Source organism: Monodelphis domestica, chromosome 3 (genome assembly GCF_027887165.1).
Source record: "Monodelphis domestica isolate mMonDom1 chromosome 3, mMonDom1.pri, whole genome shotgun sequence".
NCBI lineage: Eukaryota > Metazoa > Chordata > Mammalia > Didelphimorphia > Didelphidae > Monodelphis > Monodelphis domestica.
Genome location: NC_077229.1, coordinates 471326966 through 471336320, shown reverse-complemented (window position 1 = coordinate 471336320; position 9355 = coordinate 471326966).

Genomic DNA, 9355 nt, shown 5'->3' with positions numbered 1-9355 from the left:
ATAAATAATGATGTGAGAGCTTTAGAACAACACTCAGAATTTTTAAGACACCTGCTTTGGTGTATTTAGAAAATATACATTTTTTAGTTTTAAAAAAGTGTTTAAGTAATATGGAAAAGAGCCAGGGGAAATATCAGTAGAGAAATCTGCTCTCCTGAACCAACTCTGATGCTTCCATATCACTAGGGAAGCAGTGAATTCTGGTGAATCAGAAGGGGTCATAAGGTCTTTCTATAGCATGACTTCACTGGATCAAACTATAAAGGAAAAAAAGACAAGACAATAAAAGACTTAGGAGGAAATGTCTCAAGCAAGCTCTCTAATCACTTCTTTTAAGGTAACTTTATAAAGGGGCTCTGGAATCAGACACTAACTTGAAATTTTTATAAATCATGTAATTCCTCAGATCTTCAATTTGCCTATTTGTAAAATGGAGAGTATAGTAGGTACGCTACCCACCTGCACAAGTACTTGATCCTGAGGAAAGTACTTGGTAAGCTATCAAGTATTTACTATCATCATTATTCATTTTTAAAATTTTTATCCTTACTAGTTCTTCTTCTTTTTTAAACATTATTTTATTTGGTCATTTTCATACATTGTTCATTGGAAACAGATCATTTTCTTTTCCTCCCCCCCAAACCCCCACCACCCCTTCCCTAGCCGACACGCAATTCGTCTGGGTATCTCATCATCTGGGTATCTCATGTGTCCTTGCTCTGAACCCATTTCCTTGTTGAATGAGCATTAGGGCGCTCATTTAGCGTCTCTCCTCGATCATGTCCCCTCAACCTCTGTAGTCAAGCAGTTGCTTTTCCTCGGTGTTTTTACTCCCTCAGTTTGTCCTCTGCTTGAGGATAGTTTTTTTTTTTTCTCGTAGATCGCTGCAGATTGTTCAGGGACATTGTAAAGCACTAGTTCGTCTTTTTTAAAGGTTTCCTCCTCTAAAGAGCAAAAGCAGCTGCCAAAGGAGGACAAAAACTTGCATCTTTTTAAATCCTGCTCAGTCAAAAAGATATTGGAGACATCTGACAGGGCAAGGGAGTGGAAAAAGTCTTTGTTAAGGGTGAAAACTTAGTTTCTCAATTTATTCTTGATTTTCTTTCCCTTCATTGTCTATTTTCTCTTCCCTCTCTCTAACTACCATCACCTTCTTCCTGATCCAATTTTGCAAATTGTTCTAAAGGACCTCACAGATGTAAGTTTTACTACTGACAATGTCAATCTCAACTTCTCAACTGTAAAATAGGGATATTAATGTTTGCATTTGGAACTCCTTATAAAATATAAAAATTAGTACTTTACAAATGCAAGTTATTTTATAATATTTCTAAAATCTTAAACATTAAAATATTCTTTTTATGAGTATATATACATATATATATATATATGTATATATATGAGTAGTATATATTATATTTTAGCTGAGTAGGACACTAGATAGAGCACCTGACAGAGTCAGGAAGATCTGAATAGAAATCAGACCTCAGAAACTTACTACAGATATGATCCTAGATAAGTCACTTAACTTGATTGCTTCCTTTTCCTCACCTATAGTAGTAGTATCTTGGTAACCACGGATGACGATTGTCTTTGTGTGTTTTCATCTATTATAGATGAGTGTGCACAAAGACACTTGTGCGTGAAGGAGATTTAAGTGGAAAAGTCGATGCACAGAGACAGTCCCACTCTCTCGGCGTTGGAAGCCTGGGTCCAGTGGCACGAAAAGTTGTTACACCTGGAGACTTCCTCAGCTGCATTGGATGGCCGTGTTGTCCTTTGGGCTCCAACACACCCTAAGCACTCCACAGTGCTTTTCTGCGTCACCATCTCAGCCATTGAACCTTCTTATTGGTTTCAGGGGTCTACAACCCGATGGCTACCCTCACAAGATGTAGCCGGCCTGTCGAGGCCATTGCCCGGGGTGTGGCCTCTGCCGCATGCTAGCAGCTACTAGGAGCCACAAGTGAGAGCTGGGTGTCAGGTGGGGGTCAGAGGCTGGAGAGCTGCTCGAGGAGGGTACGACAAGCCCTCCATACCAGAGATACTACCCCTCCCTGAATATCCCATACACCCCTCTCCTCACCTAAAAAATGGAGATAATAACAGAACCTACCTTGCAGGACTTTGGAAAGATAAAATGCAATAACATTTTTAAAGTGCTTAGCACAGTGCCTAGTATATAACTGGTGCTACAGCAACAGCAGGAGGATTCAGTGGATAGAGAACTTGGACCTGGAACCAGGAACACCTTAGTTCAAATCTGACCTCAGACACTTACTAACTGTGTGATCCTGGGCAAGTCACCTAACTTCTCTTTGCCTAATCTATGGGAGAAAGAAATGGCAAACCACTCAAATATCCTTGCCAAGAAAACCCCATATGGGGTCATTAGCAATTGGGCACAACTGAACAACACATGCAAATGCTAGCTTCTATAAATTATCATTATTGTTATGTTTGTTAAACAATTATCTAACTTGCAAAGAAATAATATGTCTTAATCAATGGCATAAGCTATTGTTAGGCAGCAAAATATAGTGGGGAAAGGGCCAAATTTGAACTCAGGAACACCCGGGATTAAGTCCTGCTTGTGATAATGACTTTTTATGATAAAAATCTTTGATGAAGAGAATCTGAGGCACAAAATTCTGAAACTATTCTATTTATTAGCAAAGCTAATAGTTGCCAATAATAGAGTCAATGGCTCCTCAGTGACCAGAGACACATCTGACAGTCAAATCAGCTTTTTACATAATTTAGTGGTTCTATAAGATCCAATGATGCAAGAAACTAAGCCTGTGACTGGTCTATAAGAAAGCTGAAGGGCTATATATCACATTGACTGGCACAAAAAATTTCTAGAATACAGAGTAACAGGGAAAACACAGAATTGACTCATAACTTCTGGAAAGTCATAGAACATATATCACTTAACACTGTAGATACCCAGTGATAGTCCAAGAATCTCCTGACCAGGCTGACTCATTCACAGTTCATCTTATCTGCCTCGAGAGTCAGGACCAGCTTGTAGCTCTTAAGATTTGGGTACTAAGCTCTTACAAGCTCTACTACAAAGATCTACAAATTAAATTCAAATCTAATCTATAGATATTAGTCATAGTAATCAACTAAAACTCAACCATTAATCAATCAACAATCAATAATCTCAATTTCACAGATTCAGTTTTGTGGCAAGTCACTTAGCCTCTTAGTTCCTCCATTCACTACAGAATTTCCACACCAGAAGTTCACTATGGCAACAAAATTAAAGGCTTGAATCTTGCCCACTCATCCCCACAAAGGAATTAATATTAACTTAATTTTTATTAAATATATAATAAAAATGAAATTAGTAAGATGCTGATATTTATTTTAAGATATATTGTAGATTATTCTGTGGGGAGAGATTAAGGTTTTTCATTGATTGGAGTTCTGCCAAAAAAGAGAAAGAGGGAGTCTTCACTACTGATTCATTTAGGTAATCAAGTCAGAAATGTGGGACAGATGGTAAAGAATCATTACTTTGCCTTCTTGGTTTATTTCTTTTTTTGGTTCATATTCATTCATATGATAGTCTAATCTAACCCCAGTGGATTCTGGCCCACTACCTAAGGGCTGGACCTACTATATTTCTTCCAACCCCTAGGCCTATGCGTAGGGGGTCAGAGGTGGGTAGTATATTCTCCATCATTAGCTAGAGCCCCCAAAGTTTCCCCAATTTAGGGGGCCCAGTGAGTAGTGTTTCTAGTTTTATTTAACCATCTAATGGTCAAGTTAGCTTTTGAAAATGAATATTTACTGAAAAGATATAACATTAGTGAACATATAATGATTTTCGACCAACAACTCTAGGCTATAATCCCTTCTTCAGTCTCTAGAGAAGAATAAGTTTATAGATGAGTTCAGTTCCTGCATAATATTAGTCCCACCAAAATCAAGTCCAGAGCCCTATTCTGAACTTGCCTCCCAAGCCTCAGCCTTCTCAGTTTCCTTGATAGAGTTGCTACCACAGACAGCTTGATATTCTGGGTTCTGAAATTCCCATAGCTGGAGCTCCGGGGTCAGGGACTGACTCCCTGAACCTAAAGTGAAAAAGACAAACTGAATAGAATCTCAAACCTGTTTCTGGAAGCCACATGACCTGAAGGTAGAGGATAGAAACCAGAAAAGACTCTCAGTCTCTGCCACTTGACTACATATCACATTCTTGTGAGTGAATGAGTCCTTCACTTCTGCATGCTACATTGAAAAGCAACAAAGAAAGGCAGCTACAGAAACAGACACAGAGATAGATAAACAAAAGAGAGAGACAGACAGATAGACAGGCAGAAGAGAGACACGGGGAGAGAGAGAAACTCTCCTAGTCAGATAGTTTTAAAGATACAGTCAATTCTAGCTATACAGTAACTCCCACTCCTACTCACATAGTAGACCAACACAAGCTATCCTTGCTTACATGTTAGTGCTCCTTGTCTTCCAGAAACAGGTCTCTAGTATTTCTAGGAGAACATAGCTACTTTAGATGGTCCTAGCCTGTGCCGCCACCACCATTGCCCTTCCCATCCTTACCTATTACACTAGAGGTGGTCTTGGAAATGACTGATCCTAGTTTAGATAATTATTTGTAACAGAAGACAGGACTGAAAAAGAAAATGTACTTTTTTGATAGCTAAGGACAACAGGGGGAAAGTAGGAGCTCATTGATTGGGCTAAGACTAAACAAATTTTAGTACATGAATATAATGGAATATTCCTGTGTAGTAAGATAAGATGAACATTGAGAATTCAAAAGAACATTGGGAAGACATGAGATGATGAAAAGTGAACTATTTAGGACAATAAAGTGATTTAATTTGGGTAGGATTGTCATTTTTATTATGTTAGCTCATCCTACCCATGAGCAATTAATGGTTTTCCAATTGTTTAGAACTAGTTTTAATTGTGTGGATAGTGTTTTGTAGTTGTGTTCATATAGTTCATGTGTTTGTCTTGGCAGATAGATTCCTAAGTATTTTATATTGTCTAGGGTGATTTTAAATGGAATTTCTCTTTCTAATTCTTGCTGAGATGTGTTGGAGATATATAGAAATGCTGATGACTTATGTGGGTTTATTTTGTATCTTGCAACTTTGCTAAAGTTGTTGACTATTTTGACTAGCTTTTTCGTTGATTCTCTTGGATTCTTTAAGTAGACCATCATATCATCAGCAAAGAGTGTTAGCTTGGGGGGCAGCTGGGTAGCTCAGTGGATTGAAAGTCAGACCTAGAGACAGGAGATGTTCAAATGTGGCCTCAGACACTTCCCAGTTCTGTGACCCTGGGCAAGTCACTTAACCCCCATTGCCTAGCCCTTACCACTCTTCTGCCTTGGAACCAATATACAGTAATAATTCCAAGATGGAAGATAAGAGTATTTTAAAAAAGAGTGATAGCTTGGTCTCCTCGTTGCCTATTTTAATACCTTCAATTTCTTTTTCTTCTCTATTTGCTAACACTAGTTTTTCTACTTCAATGTTAAATAATAGAGGTGATAATGGGCATTCTTGTTTCACTCCTGATCTTACTGGGAAGGGTTCTAGTTTATCCCCATTGCAGATGATGTTGGCTGATGGTTGTAGATATATACTGTTCATTATTTTTAGGAAAGGCCTTTCTATTTCTATACTTTCTAGTGTTTTCAGTAAGAATGAGTGTTGTATTTTGTCAAAGGCTTTTTCTGCATCTATTGAAATAATCATGTGATTTTTGTTTGCTTGTTAATATGGTAAATTATATGGATGGTTTTCCTAATATTGAACCATCCTTGCATTTCTGGTATAAATCCTACCTGGTCATAATGCATAACCCTCGTGATCACTTGCTGGAGTCTTTTTGCTAGTATTTCATTAAGGAGATTGGTCTATAGTTTTCTTTCTCTGTTTTTGACCTGCCTAACTTTGGAAACAGTAACATACTTGTGTCAGAAAAGGAATTTGGTAGAACTCCTTCCTTGCTTATTGTGTCAAATAGTTTGTATAACATGGGGTTTGTTATTCCTTGAATGTTTGAGAGAATTCATTTTTGGATCCATCTGGTCCTGGGAAGTTTTTCTTAGGAAGTTCTGTGATGGCTTGTTCAATTTCTTTTTCTAATATGGGGTTGTTAAAGTAGTCTATTTCTTCTGTTAATCGAGGTAATTTATATTTTTGTAAAATTTGTAAATTTTGTAAATATTCATCCATATCAACTAGATTGCTATATTTATTGCCATGCAATTAGGCATAATAGATTTTAATGATTGTCTTAATTTCTTCTTCATTAGAGGTGAGTTCTCCCTTTTCATCTTTGATACTGTTGATTACGTTTTCGTCTTTCCTTTTTTAAATTAGATTGATCACTACTTTGTCCATTTTATTTGTTTTTTTTCAAAGTACCAGCTTCTAGTCTTATTTATTGGTTCTTTGACTTTTAATTATATATATAATTTTATTAATTTATCCTTTGATTTTTAGGATCTCTAATTTAGTTTTCATCTGAGGATTTTTAATTTCTTCCCTTTCAAGTTTTTTAATTTGCATGCCCAGCTACTATTATAATTTTTGATTAGAAATAAGTATGGGTGGGAACAATCACATCATCAGCTAAGGTATAAATGATGCAATTAATAACTGAGAAAATACTTTCCACTGAAATTTAAATGGAACCAGAAATGGAGACTACATTTGGAAAAAATTCACCTGAAAGTATAAATACATAACATTTGGTAAAACAAAAATAAAGCCATTTCACCACTATTGATATATAACACTATTTGTGTCAAAGAACCATCTCCTGCTTTGCAAACAAATGTTTTGGCTTCCCTTCAACATTTCTAGGGTTTAGCAGCAGGAGACCATTACCCTGTGACAATGTTCAGCTCTGCAGACATTATCTCCAATTAACAAGTTCCAACTCTAACAATTTCTCTTTTGCTGAAGTAGGTGTTACTTGTAAATTAAATAACTACTAAAGATATTTCGCTAATGTTTTTGAGTGAAGATTATCATCTATTACACTTGGTCCTATAATGCTTTACAATAAAAATGAGTCAAGAGAATGTTTTATAGCTAGTGAGCCTTTTTTAAACCATGACAAGCAAACTCCAGTCTTTATATAGAGTTCTTCTCAGAGACAGCTTTCTTAACCAAAGAAGCTAACAAAATAAAATCCTCCCCAAGTTGACTTCGCCAAGACTGTATGAATATCTCAAATTTACAAAATAAAGTAAGTACCAATGAAACATTTATCATTTATAATACATGATGTTTTCTGTCTCATTTCCGAAGGTATTATGGTAATAATTTTGGATTTTGGCCAAGTGTTTAGTGGAGGAATTTTTACATTTTCTGAATAGACACATTTATAGCTTTTAACTACACAGTGCATTGGTCTTATCAGTGCATAGCAGGAAAATGATTAAAATATTCCAGGCAAACTTAAACTTTGTCGTCTTTAGGTAGAAATGAAGCATCACTTTGGGCTGAAACCTCCAATTATATAAGATAGGAAGTCACAGAAAGACATCGGATCCTACACTGTCAGTCTACACGACAGATGGTGGTGTCTGGCAATGCCTTTTTTATAACAGAAAAATATTATTATATAAATATCCACAGAAGACATTTTTAGTTCCTTAACTAAATCCATGGAAGAATTAGAGATTTCTACAGAAATTGGAGGCTTAAGATTGAGTAGTATGTGGCAGTAGTTTTCTATGAAATACAGTGGTTTAGAATACTGTCATTTCTTAGAGTGTCTCTAGAAGCCTGAAGTCCTTAATATTCTCATCTGTCTTTATTGCTAGCTACTTAAATTCAGCCAGAATATATATATATATATGCATATATATATATATTCATACAAGATTTACTTTTCACCATTCTATGTGGTGGTGTGCCAAACATCACATTTTAGCCCTCTAACCCACTATTACAAAGGAATGACAAACATCACAAAGGACACTTTTCCTTATAGATAAAGTTTTTTGAAGGTGGAATCCTCCAGAGAGACCCACTTGTGAGTGACATGTTCTTATTCATGTCGTATTTTTATGTCAAGACAATTAGCATATTCTTCTGGTTTGTAAAAAGTAACAATGGCTGACAGCTGAACATGTATGGAAATGGTCTCAAAAAATGACTGTGAAAAAGGCAAACCAGTCCTTGTGTGGAACGAGCTAGAATACTACCATCTTTGTGATCACATTCAAGAACTGAAGGAATAGGTAGAAATTCCCATGTGATTATGTCCCAGTCCTGACTCCTGCTCAGAAACACCAAAAAGTTCGGTACTTTGTGCTACAGTTGGGGAGGAAGAACCTAGGAGGTCGGTTGAACCGTAGGAAGAATGGAAATAATTCACTATCATTTTTGGAAATATATCTATCATCATCTAAATATCTAAATAAACATGATCTAAAATACAGTCAATAAGGCAGCAATAAGGTCCTCAGAAATTTTCAAAGACTCTCTTTCACTCTAAGCCCTCTAAATTTGCTTAAGCATTCCCTGTATTATATCAATCTGAATATCCCACTGTAGCTTGACTGTGAGCCTACCAGCACTAGCTAGTCCCCAGTATCAGAGGGTAGGATACAGAGAAGAATAGAATGAATCAAGCTTAATTGAATTCAGAAAGTATTTATCAACTCTTTACTGTGGTGGTGGTGGTGGTGGTGGTGGTGGGCCAGCTAGGTGGTTCAGTGAATTGAGCCAGCCCAAGAGACAAGAGGTCCTGGTTTAAAATCTGGCCTTAGACACTTCCTAGCTGTGTGACCCTAGGCAAGTCATTTAACCCCCATTGCCCAGCCCTTACCTGTCTTATGCCTTGGAACCAATAGACATAATTGATTATAAGATGGAAGGTATATATTCGTTAGGTATATATTTGAAGGTATATATTTGTTAAATGTGTATGTGTATGTTAAAAATAAAAAGCAAAGCCAGTGCTTGTCTTCAAGGAACTTGAATTCTACTGGACAGATCTAACGCACATATAGATAAGTTAATACAAGGTCATTTGAAGAAGTTAAGAGTACCAGCAATTGTGGTGAGATGCGTCAGGGAATGCTTTACCAAGGATATGACATTTGAACGGAATCTTTTTTTTTTGGTATGTATCTTTTATTTTTTATTCTGTTACATGTAGAAACACTTTTTGACATTTAAAATTAAGATTTTATCCCACAGTACCCTCACCCCTAAGGCAGAGAATAGTATGAAATAGGTTATATCCATACTTTCATAAAATACATTTTTCCATATTGGTCATGTCATGCTACAAGCCACATATCACACATACAATAAAAATGACATCTGAGCTAAATCTTGACAAA